The sequence below is a fragment of the Salmo salar genome, chromosome ssa10, assembly GCF_905237065.1.
Source record: "Salmo salar chromosome ssa10, Ssal_v3.1, whole genome shotgun sequence".
In the NCBI taxonomy this organism is placed as follows: Eukaryota; Metazoa; Chordata; class Actinopteri; order Salmoniformes; family Salmonidae; genus Salmo; species Salmo salar.
Window position 1 is genome coordinate 78,391,123 of NC_059451.1, and position 15,156 is coordinate 78,406,278.

Consider the following 15,156-nt stretch of genomic DNA (forward strand, 5'->3'; position numbering starts at 1 on the left):
GGGACACCGATCCCGAAGAAGTTCTAAAGCCCTATAACTGAGTCAACCTTTAAAGTAACTGTCCAGTGTTTCCAGATTTCTATGAAATATGACCTAGAATTAATTACAATGGCAAAATGTGTAGCAGGAAATTTGCTTTAAAACTGCACAATGTTCTCTCAGACTCATGACGACATGTGTGGAATAGCATTATAAAACTACACATTTTTCCACTTATCTTTACACATATACTGTTTTCAGAAAAGGTCTTCCATATACCCCTCAAGAGAGGCATAATAAGTAATGTCAAACTGTGCAGAATTGTAGGAAATTGCGTTTTAAAATGTCAAAAGAATTTCCGGGGGAGGACCCCACCGGAGCCTCGTCTACTGTTCAGCCCCCCCAATATCTACACCACGTTTTGTCCCTTAATACACTATGACCACAAAATTGCTTATTAAAGCACGACCTATACTATAGGGTCCCACTTTAAAGACGTTCAGGTAATAAAGACTTCATAAAGCCTTCAAAATGCCTTCATAAGCACTACATAAATGTGTTACAAATGTGTTACAAAGCATATATCACCGTATGTCATGCTTTATAAAGGGTTCATAAATATGGCACAGCTGTGACAATCACCAATGTCAAATGTCACTTAACTCAACATGTCGAATACTATACAAACGTGTGCTTTATAAAGGATGACATTTTGTGCTGAAGGATGGCACACGCTCTAAATTGAAGACATGTTAGTCACATTACACAACATCTAAATCAAACTTTATTTTTTGCATGCGCCGAATACAACAAGTATAGACTTTACCGTGAAATGCTTACTTACAAGCCCTTAACCAACTGCAGTTCATGAAGGAGAAAATGTTTACCAAGTAGACTAAAATAAAAACTTATCCTAAAAGTAACACAATAAGAATAACAATAACGAGGCTATATACAGGGGGTACCGAGTCAGTGTGCGGGGGTAGAGGCTAGTTTAGGTAATCTGTACATGTAGATGGGGGCGAAGTGACTATGCATAAGTAACAAACAGTGAGTGTACAAAAGGGAGGAGGGGGGGTCAATGTAAATTGTCCGGTGGAGATTTTATTAATTGTTCAGCAGTCTTTTGGCTTGGGGGTAGAAGCTGTTGAGGAGCCTTTTGGTCCTGCACTTGGCGCTCCGGTACCGCTTGCCGTGTGGTAGCAGAGAAAACAGTCTATGACTTGGGTGACTGGAGCCACTGACAATTTTATGCACTTTCCATTGACACTGCCTATTATATAGGTCTTGGATGGCAGGAAGCTTGGCCCCACTGATGTACTAGGCCGTTTGCGCTACCCTCTGTAGCTCCTTATGGTCAAATGCCGAGTAGTTGCCATGCTAGGCGGTGATGCAATCGGTCAGGATGCTCTCGATGCTGTGGAGTGCGATTGAGATTGCGTCATCTGTGGATCTGTTGGGGCGGTATGCGAATTGGAGTGGGTCTAGGGTGTCCGGGAGGATGCTGTTGATGTGAGCCATGACCAGCATTTCAAAGCACTTCTTGGCTACCGACATGAGTGCCACGGGGCGGTAATAATTTAGGCAGGTTAGCTTCGCTTCCTTGGGCACAGGGACTATGGTGGTCTGCTTGAAACATGTAGGTATTACAGACTCGGTCAGGGAGAGGTTGAAAATGCCAGTGAAAACACTTGACAGTTGGTCCACGCATACTTTGAGTAGACGTCCTGGTAATCCGTCTGGCCCTGAGGCTTTGTGAATGTTGACCTGTTTAAAGGTTTTGTTCACATCGGCTACCGAGAACGTTATCACACATTCATCCAGAACAGCTGGTGCTCTCATGCATGCTTCAGTGTTGCTTGCCTCGTAGCGAGCATAAAAAGGCATTTAGCTCGTCTGGTAGGCTTGCGTCACTGGGCAGCTCGTGTCTGGGTTTACCTTTGTAGTCCATAATAGTTTTCAAGCCCTGCCACATTCGACGGGCGTCAGAGTCGGTGTAGTAGGATTCAATCTTAATCCTGTATTGACACTGCTTGTTTGATGGTTTGTCTGAGGGCATAGCGGAATTTCTTATAAGCGTCCGGATTAGTCTCCCACTCCTTGAAATCGGCAGCTCTAGCCTTTAGCTCGATGCGGATGTTGCCTATAATCCATGGCTCCTGATTGGAATATGTATGTACAGTCACTCTAGGGATGACATCATCGATGCGCTTATTGATGAAGCCGATGACTGAGGTGGTGTATTCCTCAATGCCATTGGATGAATCCTGGAACATATTCCAGTCTGTGCTAGCAAAACAGTCCTGTAGTGTAGCATCCTTGTCATCTGACCACTTCCGTATTGAGCGAGTCACTGGTACTTCCTGCTTTAGTTTTTGCTTGTAAGCAGGAATAGAATTATTGCCAGATTTGCCAAATGAAGAGCGGGGGAGAGCTTTGTATGCATCTCCGTGTGTGGAGTAAAGGTGGTCTATGATTTTTTTCCCCCTGGTTGCACATGTGACATGCTGTTAAAAATTTGGTAAAATGGATTTAAGTTTGCTTGCATTAAAGCCACTAGGAGCGCCGCTTCTGGGTGAGCATTTTCTTCTTTGCTTATGGCCTTATAGAGTTGCATGAGAGCGGTCTTAGTGCCAGCTTCGTTTTGTGGTGGTAAATAGACGGCTACGAATAATACAGATGAGAACTCTCTCGGTAGATAGTGTGGTCTACAGTTTATTATAAGGTACTCTACCTCACGCGAGCAATACCTCGAGAGTTCTTTAATATTAGACATCGCGCAGCAGCTGTTATTGACAAAAAGACACACTACCCACCCCTCGTCTTACCAGAGGTAGCGTCGCTGTTCTGCCGGTGCATGGAAAATCCTGCTAGCTCTATATTGTCCGTATCTTCGTTCAGCCACGTCTCGGTGAAACATAAGAGGTTACAATGTTTAATGTCCCGTTGGTAGGATATTCTTAATTGTAGGTCATCCATTTTATTTTTCAATGATTGCACGTAAGCGAGAAGAATGGAAGGCAGTGGGAGTTTGCTCGCTTGCCTCCGGATTTTCAGAAGGATGCCCGATCTGAGGCCCCTTTTCTGGCATCTTTTCTTCACGCAAAAGGCGTGGATCTGGGCCTGTTCCAGTGAAAGCAGGATATCCTTCTTGGAGGACTCGTTAACCTCTCTTGGGCAGGTGGGACGCTACCGTCCCACCCACAGTTCACACTATTCAACAGCCAGTGAAAAATCAGAGCGCCAAATTCAAAACAACAAAATGTCATAATTCAAAGTTCTCAAACATACGACTATTTTACACCATTTTAAAGATACACTTCTCCTTAACCTGTTGGGGCTAGGGGGCAGTATTTGCATGGCTGGATAAAAAACGTTCCCGATTTAAACTGGTTACTACTCTTGCCCAGAAATGAGAATATGCATATAATTTGGATAGAAAACACTCTGAAGTTTCTAAAACTGTTTGAATGGTGTCTGTGAGTATAACAGAACTCATATGGCAGGCCAAAACCTGAGAATATTCCACATAGGAAGTGCCCTGTCTGACAATTTGTTGTCCTTCGGTTGCATCTCTATCGAAAATACAGCATCTGTGCTGTAACGTGACATTTTCTAAGGCTTCCATTGGCTCTCTAAAGCCGCCAGAAAGTGGAATGGGGTGTCTGCTGTCTCTGGGCAAAGAACAGCAGCAGAATTTGTAAGTGGTCAGCCTGGGGACAGTGAGACTGAGATGCGCATTCACGAGACTACTCCATTTTTTTCTTTCAGCCTTTGAATGAATACAACGTTGCCCAGTTGGAATATTATTGCTATTTTACGAGAAAAATTGCATAAAAATTAATTTTAAACAGCGTTTGACATGCTTCTAAGTACGGTAATGGAATATTTTGCATTTTTTTGTCACGAATTGCGCCATGCTCGTCACCCTTATTTACCCTTTCGGATAGTGTCTTCGTCTGACGAAGAACAGCAAAGGTAATCCAATTTTTCTATTAGTAATTCTGAGTTTAGTGAGCCCCAAACTTGGTGGGTATCAAAATAGCTAGCCGTGATGGCCGAGCTATGTACTCAGAATATTGCAAAATGTGCTTTCGCCGAAAAGCGATTTTAAAATCTGACACCGCGATTGCATAAAGGAGTTCTGTATCTATAATTCTTAAAATAATTGTTATGTATTTTGTCAACGTTTATCGTGAGTAATTTAGTAAATTCACCGGAAGTTTTCGGTGGGTATGCTAGCCTCTCTAGGGTCGGCGGGACGAAATCGTCCCACCTACGTAACAGCCAGTGGAATCCTGTGGCGCGTTATTCAAATACCTTAGAAATGCTATTACTTCAATTTCTCAAACATATGACTATTTTACACCATTTTTAAGACAAGACTCTCGTTAATCTAACCACACTGTCCGATTTCAAAAAGGCTTTACAACGAAAGCAAAACATTAGATTATGTTAGCAGAGTACCCAGCCAGAAATAATCAGACACCCATTTTTCAAGCTTGCATATAATGTCACAAAAACCCAGAAGACAGCTAAATGCAGCACTAACCTTTGATGATCTTCATCAGATGACACACCTAGGACATTATGTTATACAATACATGCATGTTTTGTTCAATCAAGTTCATATTTATATCAAAAACCAGCTTTTTACATTAGCATGTGACGTTCAGAACTAGCAAACTTCCGGTGAATTTACAAAAAATGTACTAAATTACTCACGATAAACGTTCAGAAAAAGCATAACAATTATTTTAAGAATTATAGATACAGAACTCCTCTATGCACTCGATATGTCCGATTTTAAAATAGCTTTTCGGTGAAAGCACATTCTGCAATATTCTCAGTAGATAGCCCGGCATCACAGGGCTAGCTATTTAGACACCCAGCAAGTTTAGCACTCACCAAAGTCAGATTTACTATAAGAAAAATGTTATTACCTTTGCTGTTCTTCGTCAGAATGCACTTCCAGGACTTCTACATCAATAACAAATGTTTATTTGGTCCCAAATAATCCATAGTTATATCCAAACAGCAGTTTTGTTCGTGCGTTCAAGACACTATCCGAAAGGGTAAAGAAGGGTGACGAGCACGGCGCATTTCGTGACAAAAAAATTCTAAATATTCCATTACCGTACTTCGAAGCATGTCAACCGCTGTTTAAAATCAATTTTTATGCCATTTTTCTCGTAAAAAAGCGATAATATTCCGACCGGGAATCTGCGTTTAGGTAAAAAGAGAGAGAAAATAAAGCACGGGGTCGACTCGGGCACGCGCCTAAGCCCATTGTCCTCTGATCGGCCACTTGCCAAACACGATAAAGTGTTTCAGCCAGGGGGGAGATGGTTTGTCCTCGGGGTTTCGCCTGGCATATCAGTTCTGTTATCCTGTCTGGGCTAGGGGGCAGTATTTTCACGGCCGGATGAAAAACGTACCCAATTTGAACAGGTTACTACTCTGGCCCAGAAACTAGAATATGCATATTATTAGTATATTTGGACAGAAAACACTCTGACGTTTCTAAAACTGTTTGAATGGTGTCTGTAAGTATAACAGAACTCATATGGCAGGCAAAACCCTGAGGAAAAATACAAGCAGGAAATGAAAATCTTGTGGCTGTACTATTTTCAAGTCATTGCCAATGGAACACACAGTGACTAAGGATTCATTTTGCACTTCCTAAGGCTTCCACTAGATGTCAACAGTCTTTAGAAAGTTGTTTGAGGCGTCTACGATGAACAGAGACCGAATGAGAAGGCTGGGAAGTTGGTCACCCAGGGAAGAACATCACTTCATTGGCGCGAGTTCACGAGGGAGGATCCTTTGTTCCAAATCGTTTTTCAAGACACAGGAACCGTCCGGTTGAAATATTACTGAATCTTCACGTTCTAAAGGCCCTAAAGATTGATGCTATACAACGTTTGACATGTTTGAACGAACGTAAATAGATTTTTTTTAACTTTTCGTCATCACATTTTCCGCGCTACATTCGGAGTAGCTGAACTGAACGCGTGAACAACAAGGAGCTATTTGGACATAAATTATGAACTTTATCGAACAAAACAACATTTGTTGTGGACCTGGGTTTCCTGCAAGTGCCTTCTGATGAAGATTATTAAAGGTAAGTAAATATTTCTAATGCTATTTATGCATTTAGATGACTCCAAAATGGCGGCTATCTGTATTGCGTAGTGTATTTTTCTGAGCACAGTACTCAGATTATTGCAAAGTGTGCTTTCCCAGTAAAGTTATTTTGAAATCTGTCAATGCGGTTGCATTCAGGAGATGTTAATCTATAATTCTTTGAATAACAGTTTAATATTTTATCAACGTTTATGACGTCGTAGTGATGATTCACCGGCAGTTTTGGGGGAAATACATTTTCTGAACGTCACGCGCCGATGTAAAATGCAGTTTTTAGATATAAATATGAACTTGATAGAACAAAAAATGCATGTATTGTCTATTAAACTCACAGACATAATCTTAACAGTTTTAGAAACTTTAGAGTGTTTTCTATCCACATCTACATGCATATCCTAGCCTCTGGGCCTGAGTAACAGGCAGTTTACTTTGGGCATGCTTTTCATCCAGATGTAAAAATACTGCCCTCTACCCAAGAGAGGTTAACATCTTGTTAATCCAACAGCTTTGTCAGATTTCAAAAAGGCTTTACGGCGAAAGCATACCATGCGATTATCTGAGGACAGCGCCGTGCATACACCAGCATTTAAAACATTTTCCAAACCAGCAGAGGCGTCACAAAAATCTGAAATAGCGATAAAATAAATCACTTAACTTTGAAGATCGTCCTCTGTTTGCAATCCCAAGGGTCCCAGCTTAACAACAAATGGTTGTTTTGTTTGATAAAGTCCTTCTTTATATCCCAAAAAAGTCAGTTTAGTTGGCGCGTTTGATTCAGTAATCCACCCTTTCCACTCGTTCAACATGCAGACAAAGGAATCCCAAAAGTTACCAATAAACTTCATCCAAACAAGTCAAACAACGTTTCTAATCAATCCTCAGGTACATTAATATGTAAATAAACGATACAATTTAAGACGGAATGTAGTATGTTCAATACCGGAGATAAATAACGAAGTGTGCGCCCTCATCCATGCGCGCCACAAGACTACAGTCCAAATGAGAGCCACCCTGGAAAACTACAACTACTAACTTTCAAAAAACAAGCCAAAAAACCATTTCTAAAGACTGTTGACATCTAGTGTAAGCCATAGGAACTGCAATCTGGGAGGAATGTGTCACGTCCTGGCAAGTATAAGGGTTAATTGTTATTGTAGTTTGGTCAGGACATGGCAGAGGGTATTTGTTTTATGTGGTTCAAGATGGTGTTTGTCATGAAGGGGCATTTGATTTAAGTATTCCGGGGTGTTTGGGCACTGTTTGATGTTCATGTATTCTATGTTTAGTCTAGTGTGTTTGTTTCTATGTTTGGCTAATTGGGGTTGGGACTCTCAATTGAAGGCAGGTGTGTCTATTTGCCTTTGATTGAGAGTCCCATATATTAGGGTGTGTTTGTGTTTGTGATTTGTGGGAGATTGTTCCGTGTATAGCGTCAAGCCTTACAGGACTGTTTATTGTCGGTGTGTTTCTTTTGTTATTTTGGTGTTCATTTTGAAATTTATTAAAAAGAAGATGAGTATACACATACCTGCTGCGTTTTGGTCCTCCATTACCAACGACAACGATGACAGAATGCCTTTGAATATCCCATAGAAAAGCATTTGAACGGCCTGCCATATCAGTTCTGTTATACTCACAGACATTTTTTAAGTTTTAGAAACTTCAGAGTGTTTTCTATCCAATGCTATCAATTATATGCGTATCCTAGCTTCTGGGCCTGAGTAACAGGCAGTTTACTTTGGGCACATCAGTCATCCGAACTTCCGAAAACTGGCCCCTAGCCTTAAGATGGCGCCAAAGAACATGGCTGACGTATTAGATTCTCCCAACCAATTGTGCTAATTTTTTATATTTTTTTGCGTTTTGTCTAACTGATTTTTTTACTTATTGTGTATATAATGCTGCTACTGTCTCTTATGACTGAAAAGATCTTCTGGACATCAGAAAAGCGATCACTCACCGCGGACTGGAAGAAACCTTTTCCTTTAAGCTTTTAAATGATGTAAGACACTTGTATTTTCATGAATGTTTAATATTACGATTTTTGTGTTTTGAATTTCGCGCCCTGCAATTTCACCGGATGTTGTCGAGGTGGGGCGCTAGCGTCCCACCTAGCGGGCAGGTGTTATACACCATTCTTTAGCTTAGAATCTTGGTAATCGAACCGCTTTGTCTGATTTACAAAAGGCTTTACGGCAAAAGCATAGCATTTGATCATCTGAGGACAGCGCCTCACCCACTTCCTGCATTAACATAAATTCATAACCTGCACAGGTGTCACAAAACTCAAAAATAGCGATAAAATAAATCACTTACCTTTGAAGATCTTCATCTTTTTGCAATCCAAAGGGTCCCAGTTACACAATGAATGGTCATTTTGTTCGGTAGAGTCCTTCTTTATATCGTAAAAATGTCAGTTTATTTTGTGCGTTTGATTCAGAAATCCACCTGTTCCAACTCGCCCAACATGCCTACGAAAGAATCTAAAAAGTTACTTGTAAACTTTGTCCAAACAATTCAAACAACGTTTCTAATCCAACCTCAGGTACCCTAATATATAAATAATCAATCAAATTTAAGACAGAATATACTGGGTTCAATTATATGCATATCCTAGCTTCTGGGCCTGAGTAACAGGCAGTTTACTTTGGGCACCTCAGTCATCCAAACTTCCGAATACTGCCCCCTACCCCAAAGAAGTTAATACGTTTCCCAGAAACTTCCGTCCAAATGCACGGATGGTCTGGTGGACCAACGCATCAAACTTGACCTTCATTAGTTAGGTTTAAAATCACATTTTAAGAAGATAAATTGTGTACATGGACAGGGTTTAGCCATAATTATGACTTTGTGGCTGTGTTAACTAGTGACAACCAGGGAGAAAGAAAAAACATATTACTATCAACGGAAAAGCCTGATGACAAATACTTTACTCAGTAAGGTCACTCCCATAGAATTCTATGGTCACTCCCACTTATTCCAATTTTGAATGGTTGATATCCCAGGCTTATATGTCCTGTGTGTGCAATAGCCTGAGGACAACGTTACACCAAGAAATACTTACCTTGATAAAAGCCACCAACATAAGGAAATTGAAAGTGGATTTCTTCTGGAACCAAGTTGCATGTTCCTCAGTAAAACTCAACATAATGAGCCATACCGTGCGGTGCTAGGCCCAGTCAGGTCTTTGACACATTCACCCACTCCCCCGCTGAAAGATCAGCCACAAAATGTTGGCACAATTGTAGTAGGTTGTAATCAAGCCCTGGTCTCCAGCATGGGAACAGAAGAGGAATACCTGGTGTGGTAGTCTCAGGTTGGACTACTCCAAATCATCTTGGCTCTGACACACACACACACTTTGCAGGTCCATTAACCTATTTAAATACCTCTCACACCCTACAGTAACCTGTGGATCATGAGAGAGCCTTCATAAATCAGCAGAACGTTAATAACCAAATTATTTAAACTATGTAGTATCCTGTAATACTTAGTTTGAAGTGAGACACCTTTGGTCATTTATAATACATACATAAATGCCTTGTATCATACGACGCTGTACTTACCATGAAGTCAGAAACCTTTGGTCATTCATATCATATACGGTACATACAGTGGGGGAAAAAAGTATTTGATCTCCTGCTGATTTTGTACGTTTGCCCACTGACAAAGAAAGGATCAGTCTATAATTTTAATGGTAGGTTTATTTGAACAGTGAGAGACAGAATAACAACAAAAATATCCAGAAAAACGCATGTCAAAAATGTTATAAATTGATTTGCATTTTAATGAGGGAAATAAGTATTTGACCCCCTCTCAATCAGAAAGATTTCTGGCTCCCAGGTGTCTTTTACACAGGTAACGAGCTGAGATTAGGAGCACACTCTTAAAGGGAGTGCTCCTAACCGCAGCTTGTTACCTGTAAAAAAGACACCTGTCCACAGAAGCAATCAATCAAATCAGATTCCAATCTCTCCACCATGGCCAAGACCAAAGAGCTCTCCAAGGATGTCAGGGACAAGATTGTAGACCTACACAAGGCTGGAATGGGGTACAAGACCATCGCCAAGCAGCTTGGTGAGAAGGTGACAACATTTGGTGCGGTTATTCGCAATTGGAAGAAACACAAAATAACTGTCAATATCCCTCGGCCTGGGGCTCCATGCAAGATCTCACCTCGTGGAGTTGCAATGATCATGAGAATGGTGAGGAATCAGCCCAGAACTACACGGGAGGATCTTGTCAATGATCTCAAGGCAGCTGGGACCATAGTCACCAAGAAAACAATTGGTAACACTACGCCGTGAAGGACTGAAATCCTGCAGCGCCCGCAAGGTCCCCCTGCTCAAGAATACATATACATGCCCATCTGAAGTTTGCCAATGAACATCTGAATGACTCAGAGGACAACTGGTGAAAGTGTTGTGGTCAGATGAGACCAAAATGGAGCTCTTTGACATCAACTCAACTCGCCGTGTTTGGAGGAGGAGGAATGCTGCCTATGACCCCAAGAACACCATCTCCACCGTCAAACATGGAGGTGGAAACATTATGCTTTGGGGGTGTTTTTCTGCTAAGGGGACAGGACACCTTCACCGCATCAAAGGGACGATGGACGGGGCCATGTACCGTCAAATCTTGGGTGAGAACCTCCTTCCCTCAGCCAGGGCATTGAAAATGGGTCGTGGATGGGTATTCCAGCATGACAATGATCCAAAACACACAGCCAAGGCAACAAAGGAGTGGCTCAAGAAGAAGCACATTAAGGTCCTGGAGTGGCCTAGCCAGTCTCCAGACCTTAATCCCATAAAAAATCTGTGGAGGGAGCTGAATGTTCGAGTTGCCAAACGTCAGCCTCGAAACCTTAATGACTTGGAGAAGATCTGCAAAGAGGAGTTGGACAAAATCCCTCCTGAGATGTGTGCAAACCTGGTGGCCAACTACAAGAAACGTCTGACCTCTGTGATTGCCAACAAGGGTTTTGCCACCAAGTACTATGTCATGTTTTGCAGAGGGGTCAAATACTTATTTCCCTCATTAAAATGCAAATCATTTTATAACATTTTTGACATGCGGTTTTCTGGATTTTTTTGTTGTTATTCTGTCTCTCACTGTTCAAATAAACCTACTATTACAATTATAGACTTATCATTTCTTTGTAAGTGGGCAAACTTACAAAATCAGCAGGGGATCAAATACTTTTTTCCCCCCATTGTAAAAGCTTAATGCACAAGCATTTCGGTACACCCGCAATAACCTCTGCTAAACACGTGTATGTGACCAATAATTTGATTTGATTAATGATGCAAACACAAATGTATTAACACTTAGTGAATGATCAATAGCAGCTAAAACAAATAAACATTAAAGACATACTTTTTCATTTTTAACACAATACAAAGTCCAGCAATGCAAATACATTGAACAGGGCTGTGAATAGTGTAGAATGCCTCTCTGCCTGCTGGAGGTGCTGCATGTTGGTTCCAGCCTTCAATGTAACAACAAAGAAAGTTAGGTCTGTTAGGAAATGCCTTTGTCACACCATCTGGAAAAGGGCATTTCTGTGCTACGCCAGAAAAACTCTAAATGGGGAGATGGAAAACTCAATTTGATTCATATTATTATATTTCTCTTTCATTTACAAATGTCATGACATGACTGTGAGACGTGTTTCTAGGGGGATTTTTATTTAGCTGAGCCTGCTAGCTAGTTACATTTGGTTAGCTAACTAGATAGCAATTTCTGTGAAGTCACTGAAATTCTTTGAAATAATGATTGATGTAGCTAGTTAATCGCTCAACACTTAATTACTACAAATTAATTTAAATGACAATAAAGGTTAACTTACTTGTTTTTCACTGTCCAGTGGCACCAAAAGTGGGCATTTGATTTGCGAACTCATCACATGTGCGTGTACTGAGCTACAGAAACACCGCTAACAGGGCAGAGCAGGGCATGTGCACTGAATTAATGGGCAACTACACTTAAAAGTTTCTTAAATGTTTCCCAGAACTAAAATCAGAAAAAAAAGGGGAAATTTGAAATCTGGAAAAACACAACCGAGGAAACAGAATTGGGGAAAAAAACAGAATTAACTGATTTTAAAAGGCCTTCCAGCATTTTTGGGAATGTTTAGGTCAAGTCCAATATTGGCTATGCACCCAAGAGAGAAATAAGTTGGGCAACCCTAGAAATGTTTTATAGTTATATAATATAACATACAGCACACAATTTAGTAGACACTTTTATCCAAAGCAACATACAGTCATGCGTGCTTACATTTTTACTTATTGGTGGAACCGGCAATCGAACCCACAATCCTGGCATTGCAAAGCTCTACCAAGATGCATGACAAGGTTATAAAAATGCTTTGTGAAGCCTCAATTTAATGTGATTAATAAAGTCTTTATTAAGTGGTGCTTATGCCACCCTATATAAAGCACAGGTTTATGTCATATTTGACATAGTGGGTTATGTTCCATTTGACATTGGTGGTTATTTCACACAGTTATGACCCATTTATGAACCCTTTATAGATCATAACATACAGTTAGAGGATTTGTGACAGATTTATTTAGTGTTTATGAAGGCTTTATAAGCTGCATGTCATTTAAAGCAGAACCGAATAGGGTCTATGTTGATAATAGATTACCAACGTGCATGACCCAGTCCGAGCTGCATGTTTTCACTTGGTTAGTTAGTATAATCGCAGAGTCTATCTGGTCCATGAGCTCATGCAAGCAGTCATATCGACCATGGCGTCTTTGACATTTCAGTAGGGTACCTATTACTATTCAGCTGCCAAGCTCCTGGAGGAGGGCTTGAAGTTACAAAAATGTCCAAATGGGTTTGGATTTATTATAGCAACTGACTGAGTTGTTGCTGACATGATATTTGTGATTCAGTACAATACCTTATTCATATCCCACTCTCCATCTTCTTTACCTAACTAGCAAAGTCAGTTAAGAACAAATTCTTATTTACAATGACAGCCTACCAGGGAACTGCCTTGTTCAGGGGCAGAAAGACAGATTTTTACCTTGCCAGCTCGGGGATTTGATCCAGCAACCTTTCGGTTACTGGCCCAACGCTCTAACCACTAGGCTACCTGTCACCCAATCTGGGGAATTAGCATTAACAGAATAGTCAAGGAATTCAAAGTTTAACTGAACCTAAAACATAGATCTTAAAAGTGGTCATGCAACCATCATAATAATGCACGACCCCTTATGACCTTTTTCAAGAACCTTGATTGATTAAATGGAACATAATCAATAATGTTGCATTTTAGGCTAAGATCAATAGCAAGTGCACTATGATATTCATGATCTATAGCCTAAGCCTACTGATCAAATAGGTTTCAATTTCAATATCCACAAGAGAGTTGTTTTGACGTCAGCGATGACATCAATTCTACGTTCAATCTAATTCAATTTCACTTTCAATTGAATAAATTTCATTATCCTTTACAAAGAGGAAATATTTGACATTGTGTTGCTATCTTATGTCAAAACTTATTCCCCCCTTGCTTGGAAATGGTGTGAAAATAACATTATGATATCTGCCATAAATGGTGTAAGTGCTATTAACGTTGTTTTCTCCTCGGTTTCACACTTTGTCTTTTAGTGCTCAGTCAAGCGCCTTCTTTCACTATTTTCACTTTGCTGTCATCCAATTACATCCTCAGTTTCAAGCATCTAGATGGGCGTGTGTCATTTATAACAGAAAAAAAGCATGGTTCTATCTGAAATGGCTCCCTATTCCCTATATACTGCACTACATTAGACCAGAGCCCTATCCCTGGTCATAAGAAGAGCACTATATAGGGAATAGGGTTCCATTTCGAATGCACCCCATGCTAATTTACATCTGAGACTTGATGATTTAATGAGGAGTCTATCAACATAATCAGAAGTTCAACCCTCTGCCCTTTTAGTCCATGGAGACTTGTAAGCGTGCCTTACAAATTACCTTAATAATGCTGAATGTTCTTAACATTATCCACTCAGCATTCTGTGGTGGCCATTGGGATGCATTTTACTATGAGCTAATGTAATGTACAGTAATGGAAGCTATGAATCCTAGGCGTGTTCCCTTAGAACTCAGTTCATACTGTATAGCATCATATCATGGTATCCTCTCCGATAAGATAAGCATTCCTGCAACATTATATTGTTGAAATCACTGAAACATTAAGCTAATTGATTGCAACGAAATTGGCTATTTTCATTTATAAGATTCAGACATTCAATTAATCCACACTGAAAAAAATATAAACAACATGTGAAGTGTTGGTCCCATGTTTCATGAGCTGAAATAAAAGCACAAAAAGCTTATTTCTCTCAAATTGTGTGCAAAAATGTGTTTACATCCCTGTTAGTGAGCCTTTCTTTGTTGCCAAAATAATCTATCCATCTGACAGATGTGGCATATCAAAAAGCTGATTCAACAGCCTGTTTATTACACAGGCGCACCTCGTGCAGGGGACAGTCAAAGGCCACATTTTTGTCACACAACACAATGCCACAGATGTCAGTGGCATGGAGCGTGCAATTGGCATGCTGACTTCAGGAAATGTCCCCCGGAGCTGTTGCCAGATAATTTAATGTTCCTTTCTCTAACATAAGCCGCCTCCAATGTCTTTTTAGAGAAATTGGCAGTACCTCCAACCCGCCTCACAAATGCAGACCACGTGTATGGCGTCGTGTGGGCGAGCGGTTTGCTGATGTCAGCGTTGTGAACAGAGTGCCCCATGGTGGCGGTGGGGTTATGGTACGAGCAGGCATAAGCTACTGACAACAAACACAATTGCATTTTATGTATGGTAATTTGAATGCACAGAGATAACGTGAAGAGATCCTGAGGCTGATAGTCGTGCCATTCATCTGCCGCCATCACCTCATATTTTAGCATGATAATGCACGGCCCAATGTCGCAAGGATCTGTACACAATTCCTGGAAGCTGAAAATGGCCCAGTTCTTCCAAGGCCTACATACTCACCAGACATGTCACCCCCTGAGCATGTTTGG